The 15,255-nt window shown below is 35.4% G+C and overlaps 1 long non-coding RNA gene across 1 annotated transcript in view; it reads right to left on the reverse strand.

The window, feature by feature from the left end:
* Nucleotides 1-1,086: 1,086 nt before the first annotated feature.
* LOC125691232 (uncharacterized) overlaps nucleotides 1,087-15,255 on the reverse strand; it is a 69,839-nt gene continuing 55,670 nt past the window's right edge. The window contains exons 2-4 of the long non-coding RNA XR_007376052.1: nucleotides 8,311-8,399; nucleotides 4,756-7,655; nucleotides 1,087-3,513 (exon numbers count right to left, since the gene is read on the reverse strand). This is a non-coding gene — a long non-coding RNA (uncharacterized LOC125691232). The remainder of the gene's footprint in view (nucleotides 3,514-4,755; nucleotides 7,656-8,310; nucleotides 8,400-15,255) is intronic.

The following is a 15,255-nucleotide window of genomic DNA, read 5'->3' on the forward strand; positions in this document are numbered from 1 at the left end:
AAATCAAGAAGTATTACCTTCTGTATGTAAAGGAAAGTTATACATTTACTATTTGTTCTCTTTAAGAACAATTTGTTCAAAACGAGTCCAGTTTGCCTCTCTGCTCACTGTGTCCTTTAGGGGTGCTTAGTGCAACACTAATAAGGATATCAGCTTCTTTATTTGTTGCATCTGGAGATACGTGTTGGCTTTTTTATCTTTGTCGACAATAATAGCAAGACCAATTATATGTACAAACAACTCTTCATTGTGCTAATGAGAGATGGGAATTTGTTAGAATCAATTTTATCTTTAAACTCTCATAAAGTAACAAAAGCTTTTGTTACCAGACAAGTCCTTAGGAAAAAAAGCCTTTGTCTATTGTGGTAGCACTGCAGAACGTAACAGTTCTGGAAAAAGTTCTTCCTTTCCCTCTTTTGATCTGTTTCTGATGAACCATTTTGGGCAAAAAACATCATTACAATGACAACCAAAACACCATTAGGCTGTGCCACTATACTCACTTCTGCAAGAAAACACAGCAGTAAGACTTGCCAGTGTACTGTTAAGCTATCCTCACCTGGACTCTCTCAAATATGACCATTCTTAGAGAGGCCAAGTGGTGATTATTGGTGCTGAAAGCATCAAATAGTAATGACTAGAAATAGGACAGGCCACAGCAGGGGATAGCTGCAATCCTGTCACACAGCTTCTTAAGTACATCCAGACAATAACATATCATTTTTTCCAGTCAGGTTTATTTTTCTCTCCTGGCTTTTTCCACTAGTAGAGGGGAAAACTTTTTGCTGTGGACAGTTCAGTTAAGACATACATCCAAGATAAAACTGCAGTGAAAAATAGGTACAAAAATAAGTTCAGAAAAAAAAAACAAAAAACCATGAAGATTATGACAAACTTCAAAAACTCTCACACGTCTCTTTTTTTCTTTCTTTTTGTCTTTTTTTTCCTTCTTTCTTTTTTTTTTTTTTTTTTTTTTTTTCCTGAAAGCAACAACTATATTGCTGATACAATGGAAAGGTTTTGACACCAGAATAACAGTTATATGTTTATTAAGGCTGCTAGTCTTTACACACTGAACCATGCACAGTCCCTTTAACTCTGTAATAAAGTATAGCAGAAGAAAAAATTATTGTTTCATTTACATTTACCATGATCAGTCACACAAGGAATTTTTGAGAAGAAAATTTCCTGAAGATATCACACGAGAAAAGCAGTATTCTGTAGAAGTAACACAGTTACTTTTTCACTCTGATCCCACATAATCAGAGGCAAAATCACCTTTGTGGACTGTGGGGCTTTTATTCTAAAGAGGGAAGGAAGAAGTGATGAGCACAGGATGATTTCACTTGCATTTTTTCATAACTTTCTATGTAGACATACAAGAATATATTTTGATATTTGATCAACTAGCATAAAGTTGTCAACTTACAAATTTAATATACTTTATTTGAGGATTAATGAAAATTCACCTACTCTAGGCCATATTTTAGATTAATGAACATGGGTGGTGCTGTTTATTAGCCTCTATGTAAAAGGTGATTGGACAAAATTATGTAATCTGCGTTATAAACCAGTATGGGATGAAGGAAAAGAAGGAAAATTCCACCATATTTTCTGCCTGGATGTTTTTCTCCCATTCAATTAGGTAAGCAGAAGTTGGGGTCAGGTTGCCAAATTTTGTCCAACACATCCACAGTGGCAGTAATGCGTAAATGAGACACTGCAGCCAGGCACAATTTCTGTAATCTTACATTGAAAAGGTCTAAATGTCAAAACCAAAGTGCAAGAATTTGCAAGAACTTAATTGCACTCCTAGAAATATCCTGAGTAATGCCATGTTACCACCAGCACAGCAGTAACTTTGCATCTATGCAATATATTTTTCACCTAATTGAGGAAAGACAATTCCACTGCACGATTTTTCTGTCTTTGTGAAAATTCCTGAAATGAGAATCAATAGGATCATCCACATGCAAGGAGTTTAGCTGAGTTCTCTAACTCTATTGAAAATGAGTAAAAACTACTTTTCCTATTTACTAACAAGCTACAACCCAGGAAAAAAGCTATAGGTAAACAGACGTATAGTATGTATTGCTCACACTGTACATGGCCTTCCTTGACATTAAGCTGAAATGCATTTCTTCTAAGCTGTGTAAGTTTGCAAAGATTTATCTCCAACTTAGATTATTTTTTTTTTACTATCCAATCAGCAGCTGATTTCACTCATTTTTATAAATAGCATTTGTCTTCCTATTGCTATTCAAATATAATTTACACTAGGCAGAGAGATTACAGACCTTGATTTTATATGAAACGTCCTTGAGTCATAGTGAGCAAATGACTCACTTCCATCATTGCTGTTCAGTAAAATGATTCTGAGATATCAAAATTATCTGTTCTGTCTAGTCTCCCCTCACCCCACTCCCTTTCTATTAAACTATTTTCCTTATCAGTTTGACTACTGATGAGCGATGATTCAGGACAGTGTTTCAAGTTTGCTCCCATTGTTCTTTAGACCACAAAGGCAACATTTTCCTTCAGATAGCTATTGCATTCTGATTTAGAGTCCAGTACAACAATACCAATACAAAGTTCTACATGGAAAGAAAGAGCTCTTTGCTCATCAGAAAAGTGCGCCTTCATGGACAAGGAGGAAGCTTGTATGATTGATTTAAGGGAATGCAAAATCTAAGAAGTTATCTGTATGATGCATGCAATAGAGTCACATTTGGTTTAGTTCTGAGTTGCCCAGCAGAAGAAAGAAATTGACATGTTGAAGTAAAAGCAGCAAATGACCTCAAAGATAATAAAGTTCTTGGAATATCTTTCCAGTAAGGGAAGGCTGAGAGAGCTGGGACAGTTCAGCATGGAGAAGAGAAGATACAGGGGAATGCTATCAGTTTTTGTAAATACCTTGTAGGAGGTAAAGAAGATAGACACAGATTCTTTTCATTGATATCCATTGTTAGAACAAGAGGTATTAGGTACAAATAAATATAGGAAGTTCTGTTGAAACATAAGAACAAAACACTTTTCAAGTTGTGGTAAGGGTGGTTGAACATCAGAACATGCTGACCAGGCTTTGGAGACTCTGACTCTGAAGACAGTCAAAATTCAAATGGACGTGGTCCAGGGCAACCAGCTTTAGATGATTCTGCTTTGACCAGAGGTATTTGACTAGGTTATCTCTGTAGGTGACTTTCAGAATCACCTACATGTAGGTGACATTCAGAATGTGCTGTGTTTCCTGTAGGAGTTAATTTGTTTGTGCTTATGATAAACATGCTTAGCATGTATGCCATACAGTGTGGTAGAGGAATGCTAAACAGAGCCCTGTTCCCTGAGCCAACAAGATAGCTGTTTTAAGAGCAAGATAGAGCATATTATAGTTAATATGTTTTCTGCATCTTTGTTTGGCACCTGTATTTGCACTAAAATGACTGCGTGTCTAAATGTACAGGCTAAGGGTCTTTAATCTTCATCCTGCAGGTTGAGGAAACACTTGATTTTTTTCTGCAAAGAAAGAAGAGGGAAGAAAAAGGTGCACATCACTATGTGCAAGACAATGTGAACTCTTAAACTTAAATAAAACCAATTAGCTGTAAAATATGTGTCATTTTGCATGAAATGGTAGATCAGTTTAATGCAATATATATTTTTAGCAATTTTAATAACGTGTTCATAAAAAAATAAGCAGTAGCCCTCTAAATGGATGGAAAAAAAAGATCACGCTAATTCCTGATGCATCAACTGATAAACAAATTGTTATCTCTCAGGAAGCAAAATAACTTGTGAATTGTAGTATATATAGGAAAAACGCAGAAAACTCACATTTAGGTACTATACTGAAAACTAAATAGAAAGCTGCCTTGCTACACTGTGACCTCTATCATTCTACTATTACTTTTTTTTCTGAATCTGCTCCAAAAATATAACTGTCTGCAAGTCATAATTTAGCAATTATGGTAGAAGAAAAAAAAGTACAGCTTACTCAACTTTCCCCTGTAAGGACTCTGACCTTATGTTCTTTGAAATTCCAACAATAAGAATGGTCTCTGAGTAAAATTTGGGACAACAGCAGATATTTGCACATTTCAAAAAATGTACCACTAGGACAGATCCTGCAGATTATCTCCCAGTCCTCCCATGCTCTAGACTGATAACTGATAGGACAAATGACCTCCTTTTCCCCTTCCCAAGCCCAGAAATTTCAGATACCACTCTCCAGAGAATAATGGCTAACACTACTCACAATGCAAAGGAGCTCTGGCCAAGCAGCAACATCGGATCATATAAATCTCTACAAGATTCTTTTTAATTTAGATAATGCCACCCTTTGGCCTATTTCTTAGAGGTAAGGGTACCAGAAAGCTGACCATGCAGGAACAACAGAAAACAGAAACTAAGAGCAAGGCAGTTGCTTTTCTAAGTTAACATCCTGGCTATTCCCAAAGATTTTATGTCCTTCTACCGCTTCAGACTGTTATTAGTGTTTCCATACCTAGTGTCTTCAAAATAGATGTTTTCCTTTCAAATAGAAAGCTGTTAATTGGTAAGCAGTGATCCTTCTTTTCCTTTCACAGGACTTATTCTATGTATTTGTCACTGCCTTCTTTCTAATGCAATAAGTTGCATTACATTTAGGAAGGAGAGCATGACTAAATAGTAATCCTAGAACATCTGATTTATTGCAAATTCATAACCTTCATTACCATAAAATATTTTGTACCTGCAGTCCTCTCCTAGGCAACCTACCTGCTTTTTTTTAGTGCAGAAAGTGGGAAAATGGTGTCCCTGTTTCTTGCTAAAATGTACTAACTCTTCATCCTGCTGTGGCATTGATGTTATTTGTAAGCAAGCACATAAAGAATGATCCAGCTTGTTAAAGTACAGCTGAAGCAGAATATTCTCTTTCTTACATTTTACAACAAAATATCCAAATAAGTCATACGGCTGATACACAGAAAGTAGAGTTTGGTTTACATCAAAGGAATTTATGAAAGTTAAAGCATATCAAAAATAAAAAGGCATCTTAGTCACTGCATAAAAGCTATTTTTGAACTTATATAATCAAATATACTTACGTATGATATAGAGAGACTGTGCCAGCTATGGCATGCATATCTCTATACTGTAATTAATCTTTGCAAGCACTTTAAGTCATTTTAAATTTACATTTACTTCTGCCTCACGCAGTTGTGGTGTTATCTCAGTTTTCACCATCTGTCACAGACATCAGAAAAGCTGATTTAAATCAAAGACTGTAGAAACAATTTTTAAAGCACTCTGGTTCCCATGCTTTGTAGCATCTATAGGACTGCACACGCAATTAAGAAAAAAAACCTTCATGTTACTGAATGAGATCTGAAAACTATCAGTGAGAAGCTGCAGCTTAGGTCCTACATCTTTCACGTCACTGGTCTACATCTTATACTTCAAGTTCCTCTCTGTTTATAAAGAAAAGGTCCAATGGAAATAGCAGGGGAGGAAGAAACCTTCAGAAGATCAGCAGTTGCCAGGGTGTCTTTTCATGCTTCAGCAGTCATTAGGTCTCTTATCCAAGAGCCATGCCATTAATGAGAAGTCTAATGACTTCCATCCCTTTTCTTAAAAGATTCAGCATGTCACCAGTATTTATGAGGAAGCCTGCTGTAGCTACAGGGACATTATGTGCTTCATTGTATTTCAAGCTGAGAGATGCTGAAAATGGAGCATTAGTTTATCTACTATATTTTTTTCTTTTAAACTGTCTCCCTATCCCTCCCTCCTTTCTAAATAAATGTGCCACATTTCTAGCAGCCTGAAGACAGAAAAATATCTTCAAGCTTGTTGCCAGTTTTATTTTCCTCCAAATATCTACCAAATCACCAGAAGCTCTTATTATCTGAGTGAACTGAACCTTCAAACAGCAACTGCTCCAGTACCTCCTAAGGACTTTTCATAGTAAATAATTCAAAGTTTAAAGTTCTGTATATTTATTCATTTAACTTGCTTTATATTTCAAAGTAATAAACAGAATTAATTTTTTATAAGAAAAAATGATGCTTTCCAACACTGAACAACTCCACCAATTAGTAAAAAAATATCCAGCATCTATTTAGATTTGTTTTCAGATTTTATAGCTCCCTTTCAAATTTTCTGTAGATATGATTGTTTTTCCTACCTTCCTGAAACTCTTGAAAAAAATTAAGGTCCATTTTTGAAAAAACATGCAGCTGTAGTCACTGAAAGTTTTTCTAATAACTGCAGTAACATTGCTTACATGTGGGAACAAGCATAATGTTAAACATTTGTAAGATTTTATTTTGATTCCTTATTACAAGTTTCCAGCTTATTGTCTGCCATCTATGTTAACTCCCAAGTATTTAATTTAATGGCAATACCCCTGTGAGGATTTTGCCTTAATCCATATCTTGTGATTTGCCAAATTACCCATCCACCCAAAACATTAAATATATGAAAAAGAGATTCTTGGAAGTTCAGTGACAGTCAACAAGATAAAAACCCTTTGAAGTATAGAAGTACCATTTAAATATTAATATAGCTTATATAACACTTAAATTGTTTCCTCCAACATCTTTATTTAACCTTCATTTCTCAAGAAAGTAGAAAGGGCACTTCCTCTTCTTCTCCACTCCTCCAAAAAGCACTATTGATACACTTTTGTCAGCAATATTGCCATTTTTGGTTATGATCCATTGGCAATTGCTTCTAAAATGAAGTACGTTAAATTTCTAGGCCAGTTCCATGATCATTTATTGTAGTCATCATGCAAGTGATGAAAAATCCACAAACTTCTTTGAATCCACAATAGTATAAGAACATTTTGCCTTGTGTGTGGAGAGATCCATTGTTAACAGAATGTCTTTTTTCTTTCCTTCAAAGAATGAAAAAGTGCTCTCTGCCATGCTATCCATTCATTCTTTTCTGCACTGTAGAACTCCATGCTGATAATCAACACAGTGACATTTTGAAAAGGAATACAGAAACATGAGGTTGTACTTGACACTCAAGAAGTTTGTCAGACGTGCAAAAGTATTTCACAAGAGACTGAAACTTGGAAATCTAAAAGCATACTTAATGTTTTTGTATAGCTTCAATAATCATCACTAGAGAAACTTAGATTGTTATCATTTTTTACATTTTTTATGCAATATTTATGATTGACTTCCAGTAAAACAACCTGAAAATTCACTGGGAGTCAGCTATTATCCCACTTTTTTCAGTGCATCTTTGCAGCATTTCATTGTGATTAAGTATCATGGGGTGGAATGTGAGTCATTAAACAGCACTGAATGATGAATTAACATCCTCAGTTCTGTATTCCCCTCTTGCTGTGACTGGAGTTTTTCACTTATTCTGTTATCCATCAGTTTGTTTGTGACATATAACTTAGTTATAATGCAGCTATGATGTTTAGACGATACCAAAAACTGGAGATATATTTTTTATCTCTGTTACCTCAGTGATTTCCAACTCTTTCAAGTGCTTTTAAAACTATGTATCTTCTCATAAGTGACTCATACGTCTCCGAGTGTGTTCACTCTTTCTAAACAAGAATTAAGTATTGCTAAGAAGTTTTCTGGAGCAGTATTTGTCATAGATCCTGCCTGTGCCCAGGCAATAAATACACAACGGCAGATTGTATCATTAGTCTGAAATTTGAGAGAAATAGCAGAAAGTTAGATTAAGTGATTACAATAAAAAGGAATAGTATCACAATCAAAGATAAGTGTTAACCTAAACTTTTCTGAAAGTTAGCACACCAATGGCAATTATTCAACTCACTGTCTGAACAGGCTAGAAAAGAGTCAGAAAACTCTCCCAAGACCTCCTGATAAACCAAATGGAAGAGTCTTTTGAGTAAAGCCACTATGCTAAGAAAACAACAATCTCAAATGTCTCTGGGGAAAGAGTGACACACAACTTGTGGAAGCAGATTTGTAAAGTATTTAGGGCTAATCAGAGTCTCTGCCGGACTCAGGTCCTGTGAGACATTACATCTTGGGGAAATACTAAATGCCATTAAAAATAGCTATTTATTGCATTGTGGTATTTTATACTTAAAGGATTTGTAGCATTCCCCTGAGATACCTTGTAAATTCCATGGGAAATACATTAACGGTGGGATTTATAATTATGCTTAATGTAGGAGGTGCATTTTCACGTACAATCTAAAGCATAGGTCTGAGAAATTAGATAAGGGAAAACCACAATTGTATGCAGTCATTGAATCTAAATGACTCTCTAATTAGAATGTAAGTAGTTACAAATCCACACATTCCCATCTGAAAGTGATTTATTACTCACCAAAAATTTATTAATCCCTTATGCCTACAGAATGGCCACTGTGATGCAAAAGACTCCTTTCCTAGTCAATAGTGCTGTGAATCAGTGCTCTGTAGATAGAATTTGTAAAAACATCTTAGTAATTAGAAGAAAAAAAAAAAAAAAAGAAAAAAGAAATTATTATCCCCTTAATATTTTAGATAATTTTTATATTTCAGTCCATGGGGACCAGTAGATGGGATTTTTCTATAGCATTATTTTGCCTTCTTTATTTTGTATGGTTATTTTTGTTTAACCTTAAGAAATATCCAGCCACTACCTGTATGTACATGTATATAGTTATACAACTCTAACCAGGAGATCAGAAAGCAGTTGTACAAAACATGGGGTCCATAAGGCTGGACTTTTAACACAGAGAAGGTGCCTCATACTTGTTCACACTGACTCCTAGACCTCAGAGCTTTCCAAAGGGAGGATTTGATTTCCTGTTGTTAGTATAAGCAAATATAAATATTTTAGACATATGTTAGTGAAAGCAATTGTGCAAACAAACAGATCTCAGGCCTAACACATCTTCCTCTCTGCAAATTAGTACAAGAGTATTTGCCAAATAATTAGGCCCAGTAAAAGAAGGAAGTTCTACTCTGTCTTGCATTAGCAAGCAGAGACCTTCAAACCCACACAGTCCCAGTCTTGCTTGTAAGCTCCTTTCATGTACTGAAAAGACTGCAATGAGGTCTCCCCAGAGCCTTCTCTTCTCCAAGCTGAAACAGCCCAACTGCCTCAACCAACTGTGAAATTCAGGAATGTGATTTCCTACTTGTGATATCAACTGTCATCTGATGTATTTACAAAAATATTGCCTAATGCGAAGGCTTTATACATGGTTCTCTGCATGTTGGCATTAAGTATGAGGCAGAGTAGCCAGTTGGGTTCAGTGCTGGCATAACAACACCTAACAAGGGATTATTAGAAACTGATTATAGAGAGGTTTTATTCACCAGTGAGGATTTTTTATATTGAAGCAACAGAAACCTCTGAATGCAAAGCTGAAACATATTAATTTTCAAGAAAAACATTACACTGAAAAATATATTCCTACTCTGAGCTCATAGCAAAGTTTTAGAAAGGACTTTCTATGAAATACTTAGTACACTCTTCTGTAGTCTCAACAGTATCATCATTACTGTGATTTAGAAATGAGGCAAAGACTCATTATTGCAGAATTAAACTAATCAGAGAGAGTTTCACTGGAATAGAAGATCCTTGATGAAGAGTTTTACCTGTTTTCTGAGAAAGGAAATTCTTAATATTTCCCCTCCCAATATCTTTCCTCTAATTTGATTTCATAGTATTTACATAATAGATGTAATGTGATTTTCTCTAGCTACCATACAAAAGCGCTCTTCATCCTCCATCACCACAACAAACATCTCTCTCAGACATTTAAAGCAGATTAAACAATTCTCAAGTACTAGAAAAATTTGTTTTTCTGAAGAATGACTGTAAAGTTACTTACAGAACTGTGTATACAATGGCTGGTCCAAAAGTAATATCTCCTATTTCATTATGTTGGTGGTATAGCAGTTGGGGTTGAACCTTCCCACCAATATTCCATTACATTTTGCTGCTGTGCAACAGATGGCAGCAGAGGGGCAAGTCTGACAAAATGGCATCTGACATGAAATATATATGAAACAAAGACATGTCACTGAATTCCTCCATGCTGAAAAAATTGTGCCCATTGATATTCATCAGTGCTTGCTGAACATTTGTGGAGACCAAACAGTGGATGTGAGCATGGTAAGGTGGTGGGTGGTGCATATCTGCAGTACTAACAAAGGGTGACCTCCGCTGATGCAGATTTTTATGCGTGTGAAATTCAGGCTCTTGTTTATCACTGGTGAAAATACATATGTACTGATGATGACTATGCTGTAAAACAGTGTTTTGTTGCTCAGGATTTTCTCTATCAAATACAGTTATTGTGCTCTTTGTACCTGTTGTGCTTTCCAGGGAAATAAATAGGAGGCATTACTTTCAGAGCAACATACATGCAACTACAGATACTGCGCTCATAATGTATCAGTTTTATTCTCCCTCCTCCTAAGGAGCGTGAATTCATTAGAAAAGAAAATAATTCTTATCGGTCATCTCCTGGCTGTGGTGTGCGCAACAGAAAAGCCAACATATAACCTGTGTGAGAAATATACACAATAATAAATCATCTGTGCTTTCCAGCATTGCAAGACGTTGAAAGTATTCACCTGATTTTTTTCTCATTTTCTGAGATCAAGGGCAACTACATTAAAGTCTTGCAAAGGAAAGAACGTAAGAGAGAGGAAGCCTCTACAAATCAAGCCTCAAGAGGAATTAGGAAAGACATGCAGTGAGGCTGGTGGCATGTTCAGAGAGCCTCTGGCAATGCCAGTCTCCCACAGAAGGGCTTGGCATTGTTCTCCTCTCATCTAGGACACTGGCTCATGCTGCGTGTGAAGGACACAAGAGAGTCACGGGCACCTCTCTGAACAAGGCTGCACAATTAACCAGCCCTCTCAGCCATTCAGAGATATTTAGAAGAAAACGAGACAAGAAAGTGGATTTCATTCTCAGCCTCAGCATGGCTATGCTCCTTCCCATAGCTGTTAGAAAGGAGAGCACAGGTTGTAAGTTTGTAATTGCATCTCCGTTTGTCTTGGTCAGGATAAAGTCTTACCATCCACCCACAGATTCTGCCTACAGAGAACAATAGAAAGATATCAGATGGTAAAAGGAAAAACAAAAAGAATGCTAATTTCTCACTAGCCTCTTTCTCTATGAAAAAACTAAACCTCCACAGATGTCAGGAAATTTTGGCAGACATAACCTTTGATATTAAAGCTGTACATGTTAACAGAATTTACCCTTAAAAGAGACAATGTCAACTCACAGGACATAACACATGCTCATTTATCATTGAGTCAATCAATTATTTCGTCAGAAATCCAGAACACTCTACTCTTCTGTCACTGTCTTATTATAATTATTCCGTGTAAAAAAATTGATTCTTACAAACTTGCACAACATAATTTACTATCGTTGGTGTCATTCTTTTTATAATTCTATAGCTTCTTGAAGTTTTTTATCTACAAAATAGAGCACTACCATTTAAAAAATATTTTTATGAATATCATTATAACGCAACAAATCACTATTTTTACCATGGTACCTATTCTTTCTTTAAGTAAATTAAGTATGAAATGCACTCATGATTCTATACTTGAGTTATGGCACATAGAAAAATTAAATATCAAATTTCAAAGATTCAGATAATTCCTTTCTGTTATGGTTTATTAATACTGATGCCACTTTAGACTACAATAAGTCAGACCACTTCCAAAACTAAGGACTGGTTTAATTTATATTAACATCTTAAATATTTTAAAAATACGAAAAATATTTACTTCCTTTCTTAAGCTTCAAAATATCTTCACTGTAAACCTTTAAGATGTCCTCCAAGTACAGTAATGTTTCTCTGCTAGTGTCTAAAGCCAAGACTTGAACATTGCAAACAAATCAATGTCTGATTAACTTCACATAAGCAAATGAGTAGAAACTTTCTTACAAAAAAAAATGGTTTTACATGTCAATTTATTTTACTTTGGGTTATGTTGCACACAGAAGAGAACTAAAAGAATGGCATATGATGAGATTTCAAGGTTTCATATTTGACAGGACTCTTAGGCCAGTTCAGAAAGGCAAAACACACTGGCAGTGTTGGAAGATTAGATTATTCCCTTTTGGCATTATATCTTTTTAATTTTTGTCATATCTATGATGCAGTAAAAGAGGAAAAAAAAACAAAAAACAAAACCTCACGGCTTTCTTCGATTTGTAGGACACAGGTTGATTGCTGTCTCTTTTTGAGAATTAATATGGGTAGAAATGAGGTCATTGTCTGAAATCACTCCCCCATCAATTCTATGTAGCCTGTGAGTCACACAGAGTAAGAGAAAAGGTTACATGAACCAAAGTTAACAAGGAATTGAAGCCAACAGATTTGCACGGCAACAAAAGAAATGACTACCCCACAATTTACCTTGCCACCCTCTATTTGCTTACAAGCTTATATGTATTCATTAAGAAAATCAATTTAAAACAAGACAGTGAGAGAAAGGAGAATGTATAAACATGATTAAAACACTCCAAGATCTCAGAAGAACCATGCAAGTCATGATGGAAGCGAAAATGTTCAGTGACATTTTAAGTTAATTGGACATCAGGAAGAAACGGTAAGAGTACAAGGAATTTCATCACAGATGAAATAATTCTAGTATGTCTTGTCAACATAACGAATTAGTATTTCTTCTGGGCCCTAAATCCCAAGCAAATTACAGGCACTATGCATGTGGCAAGCTGCAATACAAATAGAACACAAAGCGGTAACACAAACATAGAGAAAGTATTGGAATAACAGTTGCACCTTGCACTCAAATATTTGTTGTCCAAGGAGTTTGAGAGAAAGGAAGTTTCTATCTTCTCTTTTCATTTATATAACTTTTAAATACAGACTTAAAAAAAAAAAACAACACATATATACTGTAAAAAAACACATAAATGGTGTCTTCCAAAATAGATATTATTAAGATTCATAGAAGACAACATTTATTTTCCTTTGAGACTTATTGAGTTCATCTACAGAAGTAGGTCAAAACATTCTGCAACTAGTTCATGATCTAAAAATGCCACTTCAGATGTTTTGAAGCTATCTGTGAAATTGGGTCTTAAAAACACAGAATAATTTTGGCTGAAATGAAAAAGAAATGAAAAAATATATCAGGACTGACAAAACTGATGGTAGGATAGTTAACTTCTACACAGGAATGGAAAGACTTATTCTTGGATGTACCTTTTGACTTGAGAGCTAGAGATGTATCTGATTCCCTGTTAAACAATATATATAATAGCTATTTAATATTGCACCATTTATGTATAAGACAGACAGCTTGAAAGAAGAAAAGCCCATCCTGAGATATGTTATTTTGCATGGCTCTGTAGGAGGCTTGTATAGTGTTTATTTACATCTGGCTTAAGAAAAGAGGAGAAATAGTTGCTCATGGTCTTTATGTGTCCAAAAACCAATTGCTGTAATTATTTAAGTAACTAATGTGAACCTTTGGGGCTTAAACTCAGCAGCTGCTGCCCTGCCATTGTGACTAGTAACCAGTCAATGCTCAAACCAAATCCATTGGAAAGGGGAGTTCGAAGTCCAGCACTTCCCCATTTGAATGAGTCCCATCATTGTCCCACTGCCAACAGCCTTTGCCGACAAGACAGGACTTGGCAATTTAACATAACAGTAACATTTGGGCCCATTTCCATGTGTGCTATTTGGACCACATATAACTATTTCATTTTGGCAGCTGAACTAGAAATCAAGTTTTTCTACAGACTGAGTCATCTCTCTTTCACTTTCAGTCTTAGATTTATTGAAATGTTTCTTGGTGCACTTTTTAAGGGCTCTGCTAAAAACAAGGAAAAGCTCTACTAGCACAGAGAAAGATACTTTTGTAAAAATGAGAAACATGAGACTCCTCAGACTTCATCAAGGAGCAGCCACAAGAAGGATTCCTTACTCAGTGCTTTGGAAAGAAAGGGAAGGGGAGAAATGAATGCAAAAGAATGTGATGTGCAACTTTCAGTAAAATATAAACATGCTGATGAAAAACAGGATAACATTTTAATTGTAAAAAAAACTCCATTGATATGTTGTGGACAGGGCAGTGAATAAGAGAGAATTTTTCACATGCTTGTGGAATGTTTATTTAACAAAAACATTTACTCAATTCTACAAAAAGAATCAGATGCCAAAGCGTATTCCTGGATATACAAACCTATCAAACTACAAGTCAAAGTAAGAGACAAAATAAAACTTGTTTCTTAAAAAAAAAGTCAAAAATGTCAGTTCAGATAAATTTTTAATGATATTTCTTTAAATTCAAACTACTGTTCAAAACCAGCTCTAACCTAAGGCTACATACTCTAGCTTCTTGATTTTCTGACAAGAAAGTATGCATGAAACAACCAACACATAAACCAACAGCTGAACTCACAGTTTCTAAGTCACATAAAAATATGCCTTCAGTTCCTATCTCTAGGATGTGAGATTGCATTTGCAGCTGATATGAATCCCATCCTTACAAAAATAACATTTCTCCCAAGCAGTAAAAGAAAACTAAAAGGATTTTCATTACACTCTTAGGCCCTCATCCTGCAAATTCTTCTGCATTTTCTCAACTTGGCTAGCTGGCAATGAAAACCAAAAGTATAATGTATAAAGTATAATTTCATTAATGAATAACTGAAACACAGAAAACTTGTAAGCAGAAAGCCAATGCATTTTCAGTAAGATTCATTTGGTGAATACATTGATTTCTAGAGCAGTGAAAATAGTGAAAACTTACATTTCCTTTCATTTAACTACAGTAGTAAGGTCTCCAGGTAAAACAAGGTGAGATGGAAGCAGCTCAACTCATTGCACTCTCTCACTTCATGCAACGCTCATTTTTGTAAGGCATATCAAAACACATTAATTTAATAAAGCTGAATCAACAGCTAATTCCCCAAATACTCAAAAAGCAGAACAGCAATTGCTGACACAAGCAGCTAGAGTGACAGCCCTGATGGATTTATGTCTCAGCTACAGAATATCAGAAAAACATAGATCTAAACACAAAACTTCTCCTACCCAAAATGGTCTTTGTCTATTTCTGATTAAGACTTTGTCTTTGTAATCCCAAAAGCCAATAACAATCAACGCAAAAATGAAATTCTGCCTGCTCACTGCCGACCCCATAAATGTTGTGATGCCCATTGCATTAGTGTCCTCTCATTTGAGAACTGCTGCCTAGGTCTTTCCCTTCCTGATGCTATATTTGTATCCAGTCAATGAATCCGAAATCCCCTGCTAATTACCATCTAAGCTGT

The sequence above is a fragment of the Lagopus muta genome, chromosome 3 (genome assembly GCF_023343835.1).
Source record: "Lagopus muta isolate bLagMut1 chromosome 3, bLagMut1 primary, whole genome shotgun sequence".
NCBI lineage: Eukaryota > Metazoa > Chordata > Aves > Galliformes > Phasianidae > Lagopus > Lagopus muta.